Below are 8,846 nucleotides of genomic sequence, written 5' to 3'. Positions count from 1 at the left end.
CCAGGTGATCAGGCCAGTGATGTTTCCCTTTGGGTGGGGTGGGGGACCCAGACCCGGGAGGAAGACTCCTCTGGGGCCCAGGGGAGGTGAGTCAGAGCTGGCAAAGGCCTCCGGCTCCAGGAACCTCCAAGGAGGAGACCTGAGTTGCTTGGAATTTCTGGGTCTGACCTCCTGCAAAGTCAAGGTCTAACTGTTCACAAGGTGAGGCTGTGCCTTCTGGTGCCAGGACCAAGGAGATGCTGGGATCTAGGCAGTACTCACAGACAGCACCATATAGCAGAACCATGAGGGTGCGCCAGCATGGACCCCTTTCTTCAACCCACCAGTACCTCTTTGTGGCACCTCACCTCCTCCAGGCAAGCATCTGAGCCTGGACCACAGCTCCCTCTCTCATACAGCTTCCTTCTTCGGTGAGAACCACCTGGAGGTGCCTGTGGCCACAGCTCTGACCGACATAGACCTACAGCTGCAGTTCTCCACGTCCCAGCCTGAAGCCCTCCTTCTCCTGGCAGCAGGCCCAGCTGACCACCTCCTGCTGCAGCTCTACTCTGGACGCCTGCAGGTCAGTGACGTCCCCCTGGGATCCGGGTGGGATTCAGGGTGGGATTCCTTCTCTAGCTTTGAGTGAACCCCAGCTGGCTGTGTGACCTTGTGTTTTAAATTAGGGTCTCAAGTTCTCCACTGTGGGATGGGCAGCAGCAGCCTGGAAATGGTAAATCCTTCATGAACTGGCTCTGCCCACGAGCTCCCTCCAACCACGTTTCCCACCACAAGCCCTCGCTGGCCCCTTGTGCTCTGACCGCACTGAACTGCTTTCAGTTCCCGGCCATGTTACAGTCGCTTGATGCCAGGCCTTTGGTCACCACACTCCTTCTGCCAGGTGCGTGCCTCACCCATTCCCTGCACATGCCTAACTCCAGCCTCTCCTTGAAGTCTCAGTGTGGACATCCCCTCCTCCTGGGCGAGGCCCCCTCCTGGGTCCCCACGACCCCTGTGCATCCCTGTGGCACTGCACCAATTTCTCTGCAGCACCACTGCCTGTCCACGACAGTAACAGCAGCAGTACTGCCTCAGCTTCCTCATTTTTCCATTTCATCCTTCAAGACACCACAAGTTTTGTTAGTGAGGAGTCTTGTGGCTCTTTCTTGAGTCTTCTCCCAAACCATGAAGAGTTAAGAACCCAGGGTCTTATTCCAAATTTGTGTCAGGCTGGGTGCAGCGGCTCATGCCTATGATCCCACCACTTTGGGAGGCCAAGGTGGGAAGATCACTTAAGCCTGGGAGTTCAAGGCTGGCCTGAGCCACACAATGAGACCCCATTTCTATTTTTAAAAGAAAAAAAAATTTGGGTCAGCCATCTCCTTCCACACCCCAGTGGGGAGAGGACTAGGGCTTGGCCAGTCTGCTGCTGTCATTGCATTCCCAGTTACCTATTTTTCCAGGGGTGAAATCTAGATTCCAAGACAGTATTTCTGGCACCTCTCACTCGAGGAAAGAGGAGGAGAATTTAAAAATCAGGTTGGATTTCTAGGAGAGCATCTTGCTGTGTGTCAGTTCTTTGTGGGCGAGGACCACATCTGATTCACATCACGGTCCCCAGAGCCCATCCAGGCCTGGCCCAGAGTCCCTTTGGTGAGTGTTTGGAGGATGAGTAAAGAGATGGCAGGATGGCAAGAGGAGTGGTACCAGAGGCCCTTGTCCTAGGTTTTCCACTCTGGGGCCCCAAGTGTGGGGAACACACTATACTTTTATAAGGGAAATGATGGATTCAAAGTGCTGTCCCCCATCTCTCACTCCCCATCTCTCTTAAGGTCAGACTTGTCCTGAGCCAGGAGGAGCTGAGGCTGCAGACCCCCAGCAGAGAAGCTGCTGAGTGACTCCATTGCCCATACTATGGTGCTGATTGTCATAGAAGGCTGGGCCACAATGTCAGTTGATAGGTTTCTGAACGCCTCCTGTACAGTCCCAGGAGCCCCCATAGAGGTCCCCTATGGGCTCTTTGTTGGGGGCACTGGGAGCCTTGGCCTGTCCTATCTGAGGGGAACCAGCCGAGCCCTGAGGGGTTGCCTCCATGCAGCTACCCTCAATGACTGCAGTCTCCTCTGAGCTGCTCAAATCCCAGGTGCAGTTCAGCGTGACCCGAGGGGCATGTGACGGTGAGCTCAAGCCCAGGCGCCCAGGCACAAAAAATGTTCACCCTCCTGGACGTGGTGAACCGCAAGGCCCACTTCATCCACGATGGCTCTGAGGACACCTCCGACCAGCTGGTGCTGGAGGTGTCAGTGACGGCTCGGGTGCCTATGCCCTCATGCCTGCAGAGGGGCCAAACTGACCTCCTGCCCATCCAGGTCAACCCTGTCAATGACCCACCCCACATCATCTTCCCACATGGCAGCCTCATGGTGATCCTGGAACACACACAGAAGCCGCTGGGGCCCGAGGTTTTCCAGGCCTATGACCCGGACTCTGCCTGTGAGGGCCTCACCTTCCAGTTCCTTGGAGCCCCCTCTGGCCTCCCCGTGCAGCGCCGAGACCAGCCTGGGGAGCCGGCAACTGAGTTCTCCTGCCGAGGGTTAGAGGCCGGCAGCCTAGTCTATGTCCACCACGGTGGCCCTGCACAGGACTTGACGTTCCAGGTCAGCGATGGACTGCAGGCCAGCTCCCCGGCCACGCTGAAGGTGGTGGCCATCCGGCCGGCCATACAGATCCACCGCAGCAAGGCCCAAGGCTCTGCCATGCCCTTCTTGCCCACCAACCTGTCAGTGGAGACCAATGCCGTGGGGCATGCTGTTCCGCGTCACCAGAGCCCTGCAGTTTGGGGAGCTGCAGAAGCAGGGGGCAGGTGGGGTGGAGGGTGCTGAGTGGTGGGCCACACAAGCGTTCCACCAGCGGGATGTGGAGCAGGGCCATGTGAGGTACCTGAGCACCGACCCACAGCACCGCACCGAGGACACCGTGGAGAACCTGGCCCTGGAGGTGCAGGTGGGCCAGGAGATCCTGAGCAATCTGTCCTTCCCAGTGACCATCCAGAGAGCCACCGTGTGGATGCTGCTGCTGGAGCCACTGCACACTCAGAACACCCAGCAGGAGACCCTCACCACAGCCCACCTGGAGGCCACCCTGGAGGAAGCAGGCCCAAGCCCCCTAACCTTCCACTGTGAGGTGGTTCAGGCTCCCAGGAAAGGCAACCTTCAACTACAGGGCACGAGGCTGTCAGACAGTCAGGGCTTCACCCAGGATGATGTACAGGCTGGCCGGGTGACCTATGGGGCCACGGCACATGCCTCGGAGGCAGTCGAGGACACCTTCCGTTTCCGTGTCACAGCTCCGCCATATTTCTCCCTGCTCTATACCTTCCCCATCCACATTGGTGGTGACCCAGATGCGCCCATCCTCACCAATGTCCTCCTCGTGGTGCCTGAGGGTGGTGAGGGGGTCCTCTCTGCTGACCACCTCTTTGTCAAGAGTCTCAATAGTGCCAGCTACCTCTATGAGGTCATGGAGCGGCCCCGCCATGGGAGGTTGGCTTGGCGTGGGACACAGGACAAGACCACTATGGTGACATCCTTCACCAATGAAGGCCTGTTGCGTGGCCGGCTGGTCTACCAGCATGACGACTCCGAGACCACAGAAGATGATATCCCATTTGTTGCTACCCGCCAGGGTGAGAGCTGTGGTGACATGGCCTGGGAGGAGGTACGGGGTGTCTTCCGGGTGGCCATCCAACCCGTGAATGACCACGCCCCTGTGCAGACCATCAGCCGCGTCTTCCATGTGGCCCGGGGTGGGTGGCGGCTGCTGACTACAGACGACGTGGCCTTCAGACTCAGGCTTTGCTGACGCCTAGCTGGTGCTGACACTCAAGGACCTCCTCTTTGGTAGTATCGTGGCCGTGGATGAGCCCACGCGGCCCATCTACCGCTTCACCCAGGAGGACCTCAGAAAGAGGCGAGTCCTGTTCATGCACTTGGGCTGATCACGGCTGGATCCAGCTGCAGGTGTCTGATGGGCAACACCAGACCACTGCACTGCTGGGGGTGCAGGCCTCAGAGCCCTACCTCCGTGTGGCCAAAGGCTCTGGCCTTGTGGTCCCTCAAGGAGGTCAGGACACCATTGACACAGCTGAGCTCCACCTGGACACCAACCTTGACATCCACAGTGGGGATGAGATGCACTACCATGTCACAGCTGGCCCTCGCTGGGGGCAGTTGCTCTGGGCCATGCAGCCAGCCACAGCCTTCTCCCAGGAGGACCTGCTAGATGGAGCCATTCTCTACGGCCTCAATGGCAGCCTCAGCCCCCGCGACACCCTGGCCTTCTCAATGGAAGTGGGGCCAGTGCACACGGATGCCACCCTACAAGTGACCGTTGCCCTAGAGGGCCCACTGGCCCCACTGAAGCTGGTCCGGCACAAGAAGATCTACGTCTTCCAGGGAGAGGCAGCTGAAATCAGAAGGGACCAGCTGGAGGTGGTGAGCGGAGGTGTGGGCCAGGTAGAGGGCCTCCCCCTCAGCCTCCATGCCACGTACACATGTGACTTGGGCTGTGGCTGTGGTGGTCCCAGTTGCATGTGTGCACGTGTCTCAGATGTGCTCCCGTATATGTTGTGCTCCCAAGAATTTCTGGGGAGCTTGCTGTACACCCATCCTCCTGGGAGTTGTGTGTGCCTCCAGAAATCATGTCCACTCGTGTCCATGGCGTGGCTGAGCATGCAGATTCCTGGGCCCCACCAAGCCCTACTGAATCTCTGAAGTGGAGCCCAAGAATCTGCATTGCAGTCAGTTCCCTGGGAGGGCATCATGGGTCCTGAACTTTGGGGATTGCTGGCCGTGGAGACAGGTGGCTGCTCTTCAGATCCACATGTTCGCCGTTATTTTCTCAGAGCCCAGACCAGGACTAGGAGCGTCTGTCCTGAGCTTCTGCCCACCCAGGAACCCCACAGAGCAGCCACGGGCCCTCCAGCAGGCTCACTCCAGCAGGACTTGCCCTGTGACCTCAGCCCAGTCCTTGCCCACTCAGCCTTACTCTCCCACACTACTTACTTCGGAGACCCTTCTGGTCTGCATGTCTGGAGCTTGGGGCCGACAGTGAGCCAGCAGATCTGGTGTCAGAAAGGCCTTGCGGAAGGAGGCAATGTTTGGGCCAGGCTCTGAAGAGCACAGGCCATCGGTAGCAGAGAATGGGGAGTGGTATTCCAGGCAGGAGGAACATTCCAGGCAAAGGCATAGAACAGGAATGTGAGTTTGGGGGTGGTTTAGTCTCTTGTGACTGGCCCATCAGGTGAGGAAGCCCATGTGGCCTTTGGGGCATGAGCTCCATAGGGCCTGAGCTGAAAGGCGGCTGTGCCTCCAGGAGGGGTGGGGCAGGGCGCCCTCTGACAGTCCTGGGTGGTAATAGCAGGGGCTGGGGAGGCACTGCCTGCAAACCAGCCACAGGCCTGAACAGATCCTGAGCAGGGGGGCCTGTGTGTGTATGTGTGTGTGCGCACACGCGCATATGTACATGTGTGGCTGCGTCAGCATATGATGAACTTGTGTGTCTGTGTCACTGAGTCTGGGGATATGTGATTATGCACCTCCCCGGGGGAGTGCATCTCAAGCTGTGTGACTGACCCCCTGTAACCGTGTGTGGGATGGGTACTGACATGTGACCAGCAGCCAGAGCAACCCAATGAAACCCCATCTCTACACAAAAAATTTAAAATTAGCTGGGCATGGTGGCACTTGCCTGTGGTCACAGCTACTTGGGAGGCTGAGGTGGGAGGATCCCTTGAGCCTGGGAGGTTGGGGCTTCAGGGAACTGTGATTACATCACTGTACTCCAGCCTGGGTGACAGAGTGAGACTGTCAAAAAACAAAAAATGTGACCAGCTGCATGCCTGGCTGCTGTGTGTGTGAACCCACATGTGTGTTTGTGTGTCTAAATGAGCAGTGGTATCTGGAGGAATAAGTGAGGCAAGATCAAGCCTGCTCTGGCTGCTTAGGGCCACAGTGGACCCCTGTGAGACCCCTTCTGTGGCCCCCTGTGAGTCCTTGTGACCTCTGTTAACCAGGCAGCCCAGGAGGCAGTGCCGCCGGCAGACATCATATTCTCAGTGAAGAGTCCACCGAGTGCCGGCTACCTGGTGATGGTGTCTCGTGGCATCTTGGCAGATGAGCCACCCAGCCTGGACCCTGTGCAGAGCTTCTCCCAGGAGGCAGTGGACGTGGGCAGGGTCCTGTACCTGCACTCCCGCCCTGAGGTCTGGAGCGATGCCTTCTCATTGGATGTGCCCTCGGGCCTGGGTGCTCCCCTCAAGGGTGTCCATGTGGAGCTAGAGGTGCTGCCTGCTGCCATCCCACTGGAGGTGTAAAACTTCAGCGACCCCGAGGGTGGCAGCCTCACCCTGGCCCCTCCACTGCTCCACATCATCGGGCCCTACTTTCCCACTCTCCTCGGCCTCAGCCTGGCATGGGGCACTGCAAAAGGAGGACGGACCTCAAGCCAGGACCCTCAGCGCCTTCTCCTAGAGAGAGGTACAGCTGTGAGAGAGGCCCAGGGGCTGCAGCCCAGCTCTGGGGGCAGAATGGAGGGAGCCCCGGGAACTCCCAGTCTGGGGGTTATACACAGAGAGGAGATGGGGAGTCACATTTCAGAAGCACCTGTGCTTTAAATACTGTATCTCCTTTCTTCCTCACAGCTCCTCTGGGAGCCAGAACTTATGGTCCCCATTTTCCACCAATGGAAGCTGAAACCCTAAAAGAGTCAGTCTCCTCCTGCACCCAAAGGCAGGACATGAAGGGTGCTGCTGGGGCCTTACTAGCCCTGGGCCTGCCCATCGGTTGAAGAGCCGCTGATCCGCTACGTGCACGACGGGAGCGAGACACTGACACAGTTTTGTCTTGATGACTGACGCCTCGGAGATGGACCGCCAGAGCCATCCTGTGGACTTCACTGTCACCGTCCTGCCTGTCAGTGACCAACCTCCCCATCTTCACTACAAACACAGGCCTGCAGGTGAGAGTATTCCTGGCACCATCCCCCATGTCTGCTTCGAGAAAGAGGCCAGCCTCCCCTACTTCCCAGCACAGAGCTCCCCCTCTCTGAGCCTATTTCCTCCTCTGCAAAATGGGGACGCTGCCGCATGCCTCACAGGATTGCTGGAAGGAGAGTTGTGAGATTGTGCTGAAATGGAACACAGGTGGGAAGTTTTGTTGTTGGACGCTTGCAAGTAAGGTGGGCAGACTTCTGAGCGGCCACAGGTGGCTCTGCTGGTCCTTCTCCTGTGGCTCAGGACCAGAACTCCCGACAGAATCACTTACAAGCCCGTAAGGGCAGGTGTCAGGGCAGGAGCCAATAAGCTTCCCACCTTCACCCCAGCAAGTGAAGGCCACGGTTTGGCTCCCCAAACTCCTGCCCCTTGTGCCACAGCAGAGCAGGGCCCCTGTTTGGCAGAGGTGGAAGCTGAGGCCCAGACATGGGATGGAACTTCTCCATGGTTGTGAAAGTAGTTCTGGTAGAACAGAAAGGGCGTGGCTTCACTAAGCCCACATGGCAGGGCTTTGAATGCCGGCTTCCGGGGTGCATCCTCTGCGGTCAGCAAGAGTCACTGAAGGTTCCACAGGAGAGCTGACTTGGGCTGTCTCTGACATGGGGCGCTGAGGGGGGCTTTGGTGGTCTAGGATGTGCCCATAGAGGGTGGCCTCATGGTGCAGAGGCCACAGGAGAGTGGGACACAGTGCTCTGGAACCACAGGCCAGGACGGCTGTGTGGCAGCGTGGCCACCAGGTGGTGCCATCCACCCGTGTTTGCTCCAGGAGCCCTGCAGTGGGGCCCTGCCCCCCACATTACAGCCCCTCCTACCAAGAGTCGGCCTGAGGGCTCCCTGGGGCCAGGGGAGGGAGCCCAGGAATGCCAGAAGGCTCTGTTTTCCAGGCATGTGAGTCCGACTGCAGCTCTGCCCGCAAGTAATTGACCCAGCAAGACTGGTACCAGGACCTCAGGAACAGGCGCCTGCTGTGCTTGCAAGTGGGAGGCCTGAAAAGGGGTCCCCTTCGCCCAACGTGAGGAGGGCCCGTAACTGCTCTGGAAGCACCTGGGCCCATCGCAGCGCTGATTCTGTGCTGCAGAACAGTGCCAACCATCAGCCCCCCACTCTCCGCGCCACCCACCCTTCCCTCAGCTGGAAGGAGGGCCCGTTTCTAAAATCACCATTCCCACCTGTGCCCGGCCCTGGCCAGGCACACACGGAGGCTCTGAAAGGAGACCCCTGCCCCACCAGTGAGACAGATTAAGGAGCACTGTTGGTCAGCCTTGGGGGTTTCTGGGGGTGAGAACTTGGTGAGGGTAAGAACAGGGGCCTTCCTGGGTAGGAGACACAAGCTGGCCTTGAGGGACACGCAGGACTAGGGCAGATGGAGAGTGAGGAGGCTGGGCCTGGAGGGTGACCTTCCCTGGGACCTTCCCTGGGGTGACAGGGAAGGTGAATGTGGGGAGGGCCTTTTGTGCAGGGAAGCCAGAGCAGTGCCAGCTTCGATGCCACCTGAGGGCCTGAGCCGCGGCAGAGTTGGAACCCTGGTGGCAGCCCAGAGCCGGGGAGGAAGGGGTGGGTGAGCAGGGCAAGGCAGAACCTTCACAGGCCTGTGTCTCCAGATGTGGGAGGGGGCCCCTGCGCCCATCCCTACAGAGGCCCTGAGGAGCATGGACGGTTACTCTAGGCCTGAGGACCTCGTCTACACCATTGAGCAACCCAGCAATGGGCGGGTAGTGCTGTGGGCAGTGCCAGGCACCAAGGTGTGCAGCTTCACACAGGCCCAGCTGGACGGCAGGCTTGTGCTGTTCTCACACAGAGGTGGGTGCTGAGGGCC

General features: G+C 58.8%; 1 pseudogene; it reads left to right on the top strand.

Moving 5' to 3' along the window:
* Positions 1-300: 300 nt before the first annotated feature.
* LOC105509275 overlaps positions 301-8,846 on the top strand; it is a 14,164-nt pseudogene continuing 5,618 nt past the window's right edge.

The sequence above is a fragment of the Colobus angolensis genome, unplaced genomic scaffold (genome assembly GCF_000951035.1).
Source record: "Colobus angolensis palliatus isolate OR3802 unplaced genomic scaffold, Cang.pa_1.0 Scaffold172, whole genome shotgun sequence".
In the NCBI taxonomy this organism is placed as follows: Eukaryota; Metazoa; Chordata; class Mammalia; order Primates; family Cercopithecidae; genus Colobus; species Colobus angolensis.
The sequence above is the reverse complement of the archived record's forward strand: the minus strand, read 5'-3'. Positions and strand labels throughout refer to the sequence as shown.